The 12,205-nt window shown below is 42.1% G+C and overlaps 1 protein-coding gene across 3 annotated transcripts in view; it reads left to right on the forward strand.

The window, feature by feature from the left end:
• LOC124015231 (disintegrin and metalloproteinase domain-containing protein 11-like) overlaps nt 1-12,205 on the forward strand; it is a 61,408-nt gene that overhangs the window by 9,052 nt on the left and 40,151 nt on the right. The window lies entirely within an intron of this gene.

Consider the following 12,205-nt stretch of genomic DNA (forward strand, 5'->3'; position numbering starts at 1 on the left):
CTGTAGACGTACTGTTGACATACTGTAGACGTACTGGAGACGTACTGTAGATGTACTGTAGACGTACTGTTGACTTACTGTAGACGTACTGTAGACATACGGTTGACATACTGTAGGCATACGGTTGACGTACTGGAGACATACTGGAGACGTACTGGAGACGTACTGTAGATGTACTGTAGACGTACTGTAGACGTACTGTAGATGTACTGTAGACATACTGTAGATGTACTGCTGACATACTGCTGACATACTGTAGAGGTACTGTAGACATACTACTGACATACTGTAGATGTACTGTAGACGTACTGTAGACATACTGTTGACATACTGTAGACATACTGTTGACATACTGTAGACATACTATTGACATACTGTAGACGTACTGTAGACGTACTGTTGACATACTGTTGACGTACTGTAGACATACGGTTGACATACTGTAGACATACTGTAGACATACTGTAGACGTACTGTAGACGTACTGTAGACGTACGGTTGACATACTGTAGACGTACTGTAGACGTACTGTTGACTTACTGTAGACGTACTGTAGACGTACGGTTGACATACTGTAGGCATACGGTTGACATACTGGAGACGTACTGTAGACGTACTGTAGACGTACTGTAGACATACTGTAGACGTACTTTAGACGTACTGTAGACGTACTGAAGACATGCTGTAGACATACTGTAGACATACGGTTGACGTACTATAGACGTACTGTAGACGTACTGTAGACGTACGGTTGACATTCTGTAGACATGCTGTAGACGTGCTGTAGACGTACTGTAGACGTACGGTTGACATACTGTAGACATGCTGTAGACATACGGTTGACGTACTGTAGACATACTGTAGACGTACTGTAGACGTACTGTAAACGTACTGTAGACGTACTGTTGACGTACGGTTGACGTACTGTAGACGTACTGTAGACATACGGTTGACATACTGTAGACATGCTGTAGACATACGGTTGACGTACGGTTGACATACTGTAGACATGCTGTAGACATACGGTTGACGTACTGTAGACATATTGTAGACGTAATGTAGACGTACTGTTGACGTACTGTAGACGTACTGTAGACATACTGTAGACATGTGGTTGACATACTGTAGACATACTGTAGACATACTGTAGACATACTGTGGACATACTATTGACGTACTGTAGACGTACTGTAGACGTACTGTAGACATACTGTAGACGTACTGTAGACGTACTGTAGACGTACTGTAGACGTTCTGTAGACATACTGTAGACATACGGTTGACATACTGTAGACATACTGTAGACATACGGTTGACATACTTAAGACATACTGTAGCCGTACTGTAGACGTTCTGTAGACATACTGTAGACATACGGTTGACATACTGTAGACGTACTGTAGACATACGGTTGACGTACTGTAGACATACTGTAAACGTACTTTCGACGTACTGTAGACGTACTGTAGACATACGGTTGACTTACTGTAGACATACTGTAAACGTACTTTCGACGTACTTTCGACGTACTTTACGTACTTTCGACGTACTGTAGACCTACTGTAGACGTACTGTAGACGTACGGTTGACGTACTGTAGACATACTGTAGACATACTGTAGACATACTGTAGACGTACTGTTGACGTACTGTAGACATACGGTTGACATACTGTAGACATACTGTAGACATACGGTTGACATACTGTAGACATACTGTAGACATACGGTTGACATACTGTAGACATACGGTTGACATACTGTAGATGTACTGTAGACGTACTGTAGACATACGTTTGACATACTGAAGACATACGTTTGACATACTGAAGACATACGGTTGACGTACTGTAGACATACTGTAGACATACTGTAGACATACTGTAGACATACTGTAGACTTACTGTAGACATACTGTAGACTTACTGTAGACATCCTGTTGCCTTAATGTTGACATTGTATGCTATTGTCCAGTAGGCTACAGAGATCTGTTTAGTGTCCTACTGAAATCAGATACGTCCATCCTGTTGGCAGCACTTATCAGATTGAAATGACATTAGTATTGACCACCGTCTCACCAAAATGAATGAATGCTACAGTGTGATTGAGTGGCTTGTAGACTACTACAGGAATGTCAGTGCCTCTACAAAACTGTAGACATACTGTTGACGTACTGTTGATGTACTGTAGACATACGGTTGACATACTTTAGACGTACTTTAGACGTACTGTAGACATACTGTAGACGTACTATAGACATACTGTAGACGTACTTTCGACGTACCTTCGACGTACTGTTGACGTACTGTAGACGTACTGTAGACCTACAGTTGACATACTGTAGACGTACTGTAGACATACTGTAGACATACGGTTGACGTACTGTAGACATACTGTAGACATACGGTTGACGTACTGTAGACAAACTGTAGACATACTGTTGACGTACTGTTGACGTACTGTAGAGGTACTGTAGACGTACTGTAGACGTACGGTTGACATACTGTAGACGTACTGCAGACCTACTGTAGACGAACTGTAGACCTACGGTTGACAAACTGTAGACATGCTGTAGACATACAGTTGACGTACTGTAGACGTACTGTTGACGTACTGTTGACGTACTGTTGACGTACTGTAGACGTACTGTAGACGTACTGTAGACATACTGTAGACGTACTGTTGACATACTGTAGACGTACTGTAGAAGTACTTTAGACGTACTGTTGACATACTTTAGACGTACTGTAGACGTACTTTAGACGTACTGTAGACGTTCTGCAGACATACTGTAGACATACGGTTGACGTACTGTAGACATACTGTAGACGTACTGTAGACATACTGTAGACATACGGTTGACATACTGTAGACGTACTGTAGACATACGTTTGACATACTGAAGACATACGGTTGACGTACTGTAGACATACTGTAGACATACTGTTGACATACTGTAGACTTACTGTAGACATCCTGTTGCCTTAATGTTGACATTGTATGCTATTGTCCAGTAGGCTACAGAGATCTGTTTAGTGTCCTACTGAAATCAGATACGTCCATCCTGTTGGCAGCACTTATCAGATTGAAATGACATTAGTATTGACCACCGTCTCACCAAAATGAATGAATGCTACAGTGTGATTGAGTGGCTTGTAGACTACTACAGGAATGTCAGTGCCTCTACAAAACTGTAGACATACTGTTGACGTACTGTAGACATACGGTTGACTTACTGTAGACATACTGTAAACGTACTTTCGACGTACTTTCGACGTACTTTCGACGTACTTTCGACGTACTGTAGACCTACTGTAGACGTACTGTAGACATACGGTTGACGTACTGTAGACATACTGTAGACATACTGTAGACATACTGTAGACGTACTGTTGACGTACTGTAGACATACGGTTGACATACTGTAGACATACTGTAGACATACGGTTGACATACTGTAGACATACTGTAGACATACGGTTGACATACTGTAGACATACGGTTGACATACTGTAGACGTACTGTAGACGTACTGTAGACCTACTGTAGACCTACTGTAGACGTACTGTAGACGTACTGTAGACATACGGTTGACGTACTGTAGACATACGGTTGACATACTGTAGACATACTGTAGACATACTGTAGACATACTGTAGACGTACTGTAGACGTACTGTAGACGTACGGTTGACATACTGTAGACGTACTGTAGACGTACTGTTGACTTACTGTAGACGTACTGTAGACGTACGGTTGACATACTGTAGGCATACGGTTGACATACTGGAGACGTACTGTAGACGTACTGTAGACGTACTGTAGACATACTGTAGACGTACTTTAGACGTACTGTAGACGTACTGAAGACATGCTGTAGACATACTGTAGACATACGGTTGACGTACTGTAGACGTACTGTAGACGTACTGTAGACGTACGGTTGACATTCTGTAGACATGCTGTAGACGTGCTGTAGACGTACTGTAGACGTACGGTTGACATACTGTAGACATGCTGTAGACATACGGTTGACGTACTGTAGACATACTGTTGACCTACTGTTGACGTACTGTAGACATACTGTAGACGTACTGTAGACGTACTGTAGACGTACTGTAGACGTACGGTTGACGTACTGTAGACGTACTGTTGACGTACGGTTGACATACTGTAGACATGCTGTAGACATACGGTTGACGTACGGTTGACATACTGTAGACATGCTGTAGACATACGGTTGACGTACTGTAGACATATTGTAGACGTAATGTAGACGTACTGTTGACGTACTGTAGACGTACTGTAGACATACTGTAGACATGTGGTTGACATACTGTAGACATACTGTAGACATACTGTAGACATACTGTGGACATACTATTGACGTACTGTAGACGTACTGTAGACGTACTGTAGACGTACTGTAGACGTACTGTAGACGTACTGTAGACGTTCTGTAGACATACTGTAGACATACTGTAGACATACGGTTGACATACTTAAGACATACTGTAGCCGTACTGTAGACGTTCTGTAGACATACTGTAGACATACGGTTGACATACTGTAGACGTACTGTAGACATACGGTTGACGTACTGTAGACATACTGTAAACGTACTTTCGACGTACTGTAGACGTACGGTTGACTTACTGTAGACATACTGTAAACGTACTTTCAACGTACTTTCGACGTACTTTCGACGTACTTTCGACGTACTGTAGACCTACTGTAGACGTACTGTAGACGTACTGTAGACATACGGTTGACGTACTGTAGACATACTGTAGACGTACTGTAGACATACTGTAGACGTACTGTTGACGTACTGTAGACATACGGTTGACATACTGTAGACATACTGTAGACATACGGTTGACATACTGTAGACATACTGTAGACATACGGTTGACATACTGTAGACATACGGTTGACATACTGTAGATGTACTGTAGACGTACTGTAGACGTACTGTAGACATACGTTTGACATACTGAAGACATACGGTTGACGTACTGTAGACATACTGTAGACATACTGTAGACATACTGTAGACTTACTGTAGACATCCTGTTGCCTTAATGTTGACATTGTATGCTATTGTCCAGTAGGCTACAGAGATCTGTTTAGTGTCCTACTGAAATCAGATACGTCCATCCTGTTGGCAGCACTTATCAGATTGAAATGACATTAGTATTGACCACCGTCTCACCAAAATGAATTAATGCTACAGTGTGATTGAGTGGCTTGTAGACTACTACAGGAATGTCAGTGCCTCTACAAAACTGTAGACATACTGTTGACGTACTGTAGACATACGGTTGACTTACTGTAGACATACTGTAAACGTACTTTCGACGTACTTTCGACGTACTTTCGACGTACTTTCGACGTACTGTAGACCTACTGTAGACGTACTGTAGACATACGGTTGACGTACTGTAGACATACTGTAGACATACTGTAGACATACTGTAGACGTACTGTTGACGTACTGTAGACATACGGTTGACATACTGTAGACATACTGTAGACATACGGTTGACATACTGTAGACATACTGTAGACATACGGTTGACATACTGTAGACATACGGTTGACATACTGTAGACGTACTGTAGACGTACTGTAGACCTACTGTAGACCTACTGTAGACGTACTGTAGACGTACTGTAGACATACGGTTGACGTACTGTAGACATACGGTTGACGTACTGTAGACATACTGTAGACATACTGTAGACATACTGTAGACGTACTGTAGACGTACTGTAGACGTACGGTTGACATACTGTAGACGTACTGTAGACGTACTGTTGACTTACTGTAGACGTACTGTAGACGTACGGTTGACATACTGTAGGCATACGGTTGACATACTGGAGACGTACTGTAGACGTACTGTAGACGTACTGTAGACATACTGTAGACGTACTTTAGACGTACTGTAGACGTACTGAAGACATGCTGTAGACATACTGTAGACATACGGTTGAGGTACTGTAGACGTACTGTAGACGTACTGTAGACGTACGGTTGACATTCTGTAGACATGCTGTAGACGTGCTGTAGACGTACTGTAGACGTACGGTTGACATACTGTAGACATGCTGTAGACATACGGTTGACGTACTGTAGACATACTGTTGACCTACTGTTGACGTACTGTAGACATACTGTAGACGTACTGTAAACGTACTGTAGACGTACTGTTGACGTACGGTTGACGTACTGTAGACGTACTGTAGACATACGGTTGACATACTGTAGACATGCTGTAGACATACGGTTGACGTACGGTTGACATACTGTAGACATGCTGTAGACATACGGTTGACGTACTGTAGACATATTGTAGACGTAATGTAGACGTACTGTTGACGTACTGTAGACGTACTGTAGACATACTGTAGACATGTGGTTGACATACTGTAGACATACTGTAGACATACTGTAGACATACTGTGGACATACTATTGACGTACTGTAGACGTACTGTAGACGTTCTGTAGACGTTCTGTAGACATACTGTAGACATACGGTTGACATACTGTAGACATACTGTAGACATACGGTTGACATACTTAAGACATACTGTAGCCGTACTGTAGACGTTCTGTAGACATACTGTAGACATACGGTTGACATACTGTAGACGTACTGTAGACGTACTGTAGACATACGGTTGACGTACTGTAGACATACTGTAAACGTACTTTCGACGTACTGTAGACGTACGGTTGACTTACTGTAGACATACTGTAAACGTACTTTCAACGTACTTTCGACGTACTGTAGACGTACTTTCGACGTACTGTAGACCTACTGTAGACGTACTGTAGACGTACTGTAGACATACGGTTGACGTACTGTAGACATACTGTAGACGTACTGTAGACATACTGTAGACGTACTGTTGACGTACTGTAGACATACGGTTGACATACTGTAGACATACTGTAGACATACGGTTGACATACTGTAGACATACTGTAGACATACGGTTGACATACTGTAGACATACGGTTGACATACTGTAGATGTACTGTAGACGTACTGTAGACGTACTGTAGACATACGTTTGACATACTGAAGACATACGGTTGACGTACTGTAGACATACTGTAGACATACTGTAGACATACTGTAGACTTACTGTAGACATCCTGTTGCCTTAATGTTGACATTGTATGCTATTGTCCAGTAGGCTACAGAGATCTGTTTAGTGTCCTACTGAAATCAGATACGTCCATCCTGTTGGCAGCACTTATCAGATTGAAATGACATTAGTATTGACCACCGTCTCACCAAAATGAATGAATGCTACAGTGTGATTGAGTGGCTTGTAGACTACTACAGGAATGTCAGTGCCTCTACAAAACTGTAGACATACTGTTGACGTACTGTTGATGTACTGTAGACATACGGTTGACATACTTTAGACGTACTGTAGACATACTGTAGACATACGGTTGACGTACTATAGACATACTGTAGACGTACTTTCGACGTACCTTCGACGTACTGTTGACGTACTGTAGACGTACTGTAGACCTACAGTTGACATACTGTAGACGTACTGTAGACATACGGTTGACGTACTGTAGACAAACTGTAGACATACTGTTGACGTACTGTTGACGTACTGTAGAGGTACTGTAGACGTACTGTAGACGTACGGTTGACATACTGGAGACGTACTGTAGACATACGGTTGACATACTTAAGACATACTGTAGCCGTACTGTAGACGTTCTGTAGACATACTGTAGACATACGGTTGACATACTGTAGACGTACTGTAGACGTACTGTAGACATACGGTTGACGTACTGTAGACATACTGTAAACGTACTTTCGACGTACTGTAGACGTACGGTTGACTTACTGTAGACATACTGTAAACGTACTTTCAACGTACTTTCGACGTACTTAGACGTACTTTGACGTACTGTAGACCTACTGTAGACGTACTGTAGACGTACTGTAGACATACGGTTGACGTACTGTAGACATACTGTAGACATACTGTAGACATACTGTAGACGTACTGTTGACGTACTGTAGACATACGGTTGACATACTGTAGACATACTGTAGACATACGGTTGACATACTGTAGACATACTGTAGACATACGGTTGACATACTGTAGACATACGGTTGACATACTGTAGATGTACTGTAGATGTACTGTAGACGTACTGTAGACGTACTGTAGACATACGTTTGACATACTGAAGACATACGGTTGACGTACTGTAGACATACTGTAGACATACTGTAGACATACTGTAGACTTACTGTAGACATCCTGTTGCCTTAATGTTGACATTGTATGCTATTGTCCAGTAGGCTACAGAGATCTGTTTAGTGTCCTACTGAAATCAGATACGTCCATCCTGTTGGCAGCACTTATCAGATTGAAATGACATTAGTATTGACCACCGTCTCACCAAAATGAATGAATGCTACAGTGTGATTGAGTGGCTTGTAGACTACTACAGGAATGTCAGTGCCTCTACAAAACTGTAGACATACTGTTGACGTACTGTTGATGTACTGTAGACATACGGTTGACATACTTTAGACGTACTGTAGACATACTGTAGACATACGGTTGACGTACTATAGACATACTGTAGACGTACTTTCGACGTACCTTCGACGTACTGTTGACGTACTGTAGACGTACTGTAGACCTACAGTTGACATACTGTAGACGTACTGTAGACATACTGTAGACATACGGTTGACGTACTGTAGACAAACTGTAGACATACTGTTGACGTACTGTTGACGTACTGTAGAGGTACTGTAGACGTACTGTAGACGTACGGTTGACATACTGGAGACGTACTGTAGACGTACTGTAGACGTACTGTAGACATACTGTAGACGTACTTTAGACGTACTGTAGACGTACTGAAGACATGCTGTAGACATACTGTAGACATACGGTTGACGTACTGTAGACGTACTGTAGACGTACTGTAGACGTACGGTTGACATTCTGTAGACATGCTGTAGACGTGCTGTAGACGTACTGTAGACGTACGGTTGACATACTGTAGACATGCTGTAGACATACGGTTGACGTACTGTAGACATACTGTTGACCTACTGTTGACGTACTGTAGACATACTGTAGACGTACTGTAAACGTACTGTAGACGTACTGTTGACGTACGGTTGACGTACTGTAGACGTACTGTAGACATACGGTTGACATACTGTAGACATGCTGTAGACATACGGTTGACGTACGGTTGACATACTGTAGACATGCTGTAGACATACGGTTGACGTACTGTAGACATATTGTAGACGTAATGTAGACGTACTGTTGACGTACTGTAGACGTACTGTAGACATACTGTAGACATGTGGTTGACATACTGTAGACATACTGTAGACATACTGTAGACATACTGTGGACATACTATTGACGTACTGTAGACGTACTGTAGACGTACTGTAGACGTACTGTAGACGTTCTGTAGACGTTCTGTAGACATACTGTAGACATACGGTTGACATACTGTAGACATACTGTAGACATACGGTTGACATACTTAAGACATACTGTAGCCGTACTGTAGACGTTCTGTAGACATACTGTAGACATACGGTTGACATACTGTAGACGTACTGTAGACGTACTGTAGACATACGGTTGACGTACTGTAGACATACTGTAAACGTACTTCGACGTACTGTAGACGTACGGTTGACTTACTGTAGACATACTGTAAACGTACTTTCAACGTACTTTCGACGTACTTTGACGTACTCGACGTACTGTAGACCTACTGTAGACGTACTGCAGACGTACTGTAGACATACGGTTGACGTACTGTAGACATACTGTAGACGTACTGTAGACATACTGTAGACGTACTGTTGACATACTGTAGACATACGGTTGACATACTGTAGACATACTGTAGACATACGGTTGACATACTGTAGACATACTGTAGACATACGGTTGACATACTGTAGACATACGGTTGACATACTGTAGATGTACTGTAGACGTACTGTAGACGTACTGTAGACATACGTTTGACATACTGAAGACATACGGTTGACGTACTGTAGACATACTGTAGACATACTGTAGACATACTGTAGACTTACTGTAGACATCCTGTTGCCTTAATGTTGACATTGTATGCTATTGTCCAGTAGGCTACAGAGATCTGTTTAGTGTCCTACTGAAATCAGATACGTCCATCCTGTTGGCAGCACTTATCAGATTGAAATGACATTAGTATTGACCACCGTCTCACCAAAATGAATGAATGCTACAGTGTGATTGAGTGGCTTGTAGACTACTACAGGAATGTCAGTGCCTCTACAAAACTGTAGACATACTGTTGACGTACTGTTGATGTACTGTAGACATACGGTTGACATACTTTAGACGTACTGTAGACATACTGTAGACATACGGTTGACGTACTATAGACATACTGTAGACGTACTTTCGACGTACCTTCGACGTACTGTTGACGTACTGTAGACGTACTGTAGACCTACAGTTGACATACTGTAGACGTACTGTAGACATACTGTAGACATACGGTTGACGTACTGTAGACAAACTGTAGACATACTGTTGACGTACTGTTGACGTACTGTAGAGGTACTGTAGACGTACTGTAGACGTACGGTTGACATACTGGAGACGTACTGTAGACATACGGTTGACATACTTAAGACATACTGTAGCCGTACTGTAGACGTTCTGTAGACATACTGTAGACATACGGTTGACATACTGTAGACGTACTGTAGACGTACTGTAGACATACGGTTGACGTACTGTAGACATACTGTAAACGTACTCTTTGACGTACTGTAGACGTACGGTTGACTTACTGTAGACATACTGTAAACGTACTTTCAACGTATACTTAGACGTACTGTTAGACATACTGTAGACGTACTGTAGACCTACTGTAGACGTACTGTAGACGTACTGTAGACATACGGTTGACGTACTGTAGACATACTGTAGACGTACTGTAGACATACTGTAGACGTACTGTTGACGTACTGTAGACATACGGTTGACATACTGTAGACATACTGTAGACATACGGTTGACATACTGTAGACATACTGTAGACATACGGTTGACATACTGTAGACATACGGTTGACATACTGTAGATGTACTGTAGACGTACTGTAGACGTACTGTAGACATACGTTTGACATACTGAAGACATACGGTTGACGTACTGTAGACATACTGTAGACATACTGTAGACATACTGTAGACTTACTGTAGACATCCTGTTGCCTTAATGTTGACATTGTATGCTATTGTCCAGTAGGCTACAGAGATCTGTTTAGTGTCCTACTGAAATCAGATACGTCCATCCTGTTGGCAGCACTTATCAGATTGAAATGACATTAGTATTGACCACCGTCTCACCAAAATGAATGAATGCTACAGTGTGATTGAGTGGCTTGTAGACTACTACAGGAATGTCAGTGCCTCTACAAAACTGTAGACATACTGTTGACGTACTGTTGATGTACTGTAGACATACGGTTGACATACTGTAGACGTACTGTAGACATACTGTAGACATACGGTTGACGTACTATAGACATACTGTAGACCTACTTAGACGTACCTTAGACGTACTGTTGACGTACTGTAGACGTACTGTAGACCTACAGTTGACATACTGTAGACACTACTGTAGACATACTGTAGACATACGGTTGACGTACTGTAGACAAACTGTAGACATACTGTTGACGTACTGTAGACATACTGTAGACGTACTGTAGACGTACTGTAGACATACGGTTGACATACTGGAGACGTACTGTAGACGTACTGTAGACGTACTGTAGACGTACTGTAGACGTACTGTAGACGTACTGTAGACGTACTGAAGACATGCTGTAGACATACTGTAGACATACGGTTTGACGTACTGTAGACGTACTGTAGACGTACTGTAGACGTACTGTTGACATTCTGTAGACATGCTGTAGGCGTGCTGTAGACGTACTGTAGACGTACGGTTGACATACTGTAGACATGCTGTAGACATACGGTTGACGTACTGTAGACATACTGTTGACCTACTGTTGACATACTGTAGACATACTGTAGACGTACTGTAAACGTACTGTAGACTGTACTGTTGACGTACGGTTGACGTACTGTAGACGTA

Source organism: Oncorhynchus gorbuscha, linkage group LG26 (genome assembly GCF_021184085.1).
Source record: "Oncorhynchus gorbuscha isolate QuinsamMale2020 ecotype Even-year linkage group LG26, OgorEven_v1.0, whole genome shotgun sequence".
NCBI classification, from domain to species: Eukaryota; Metazoa; Chordata; class Actinopteri; order Salmoniformes; family Salmonidae; genus Oncorhynchus; species Oncorhynchus gorbuscha.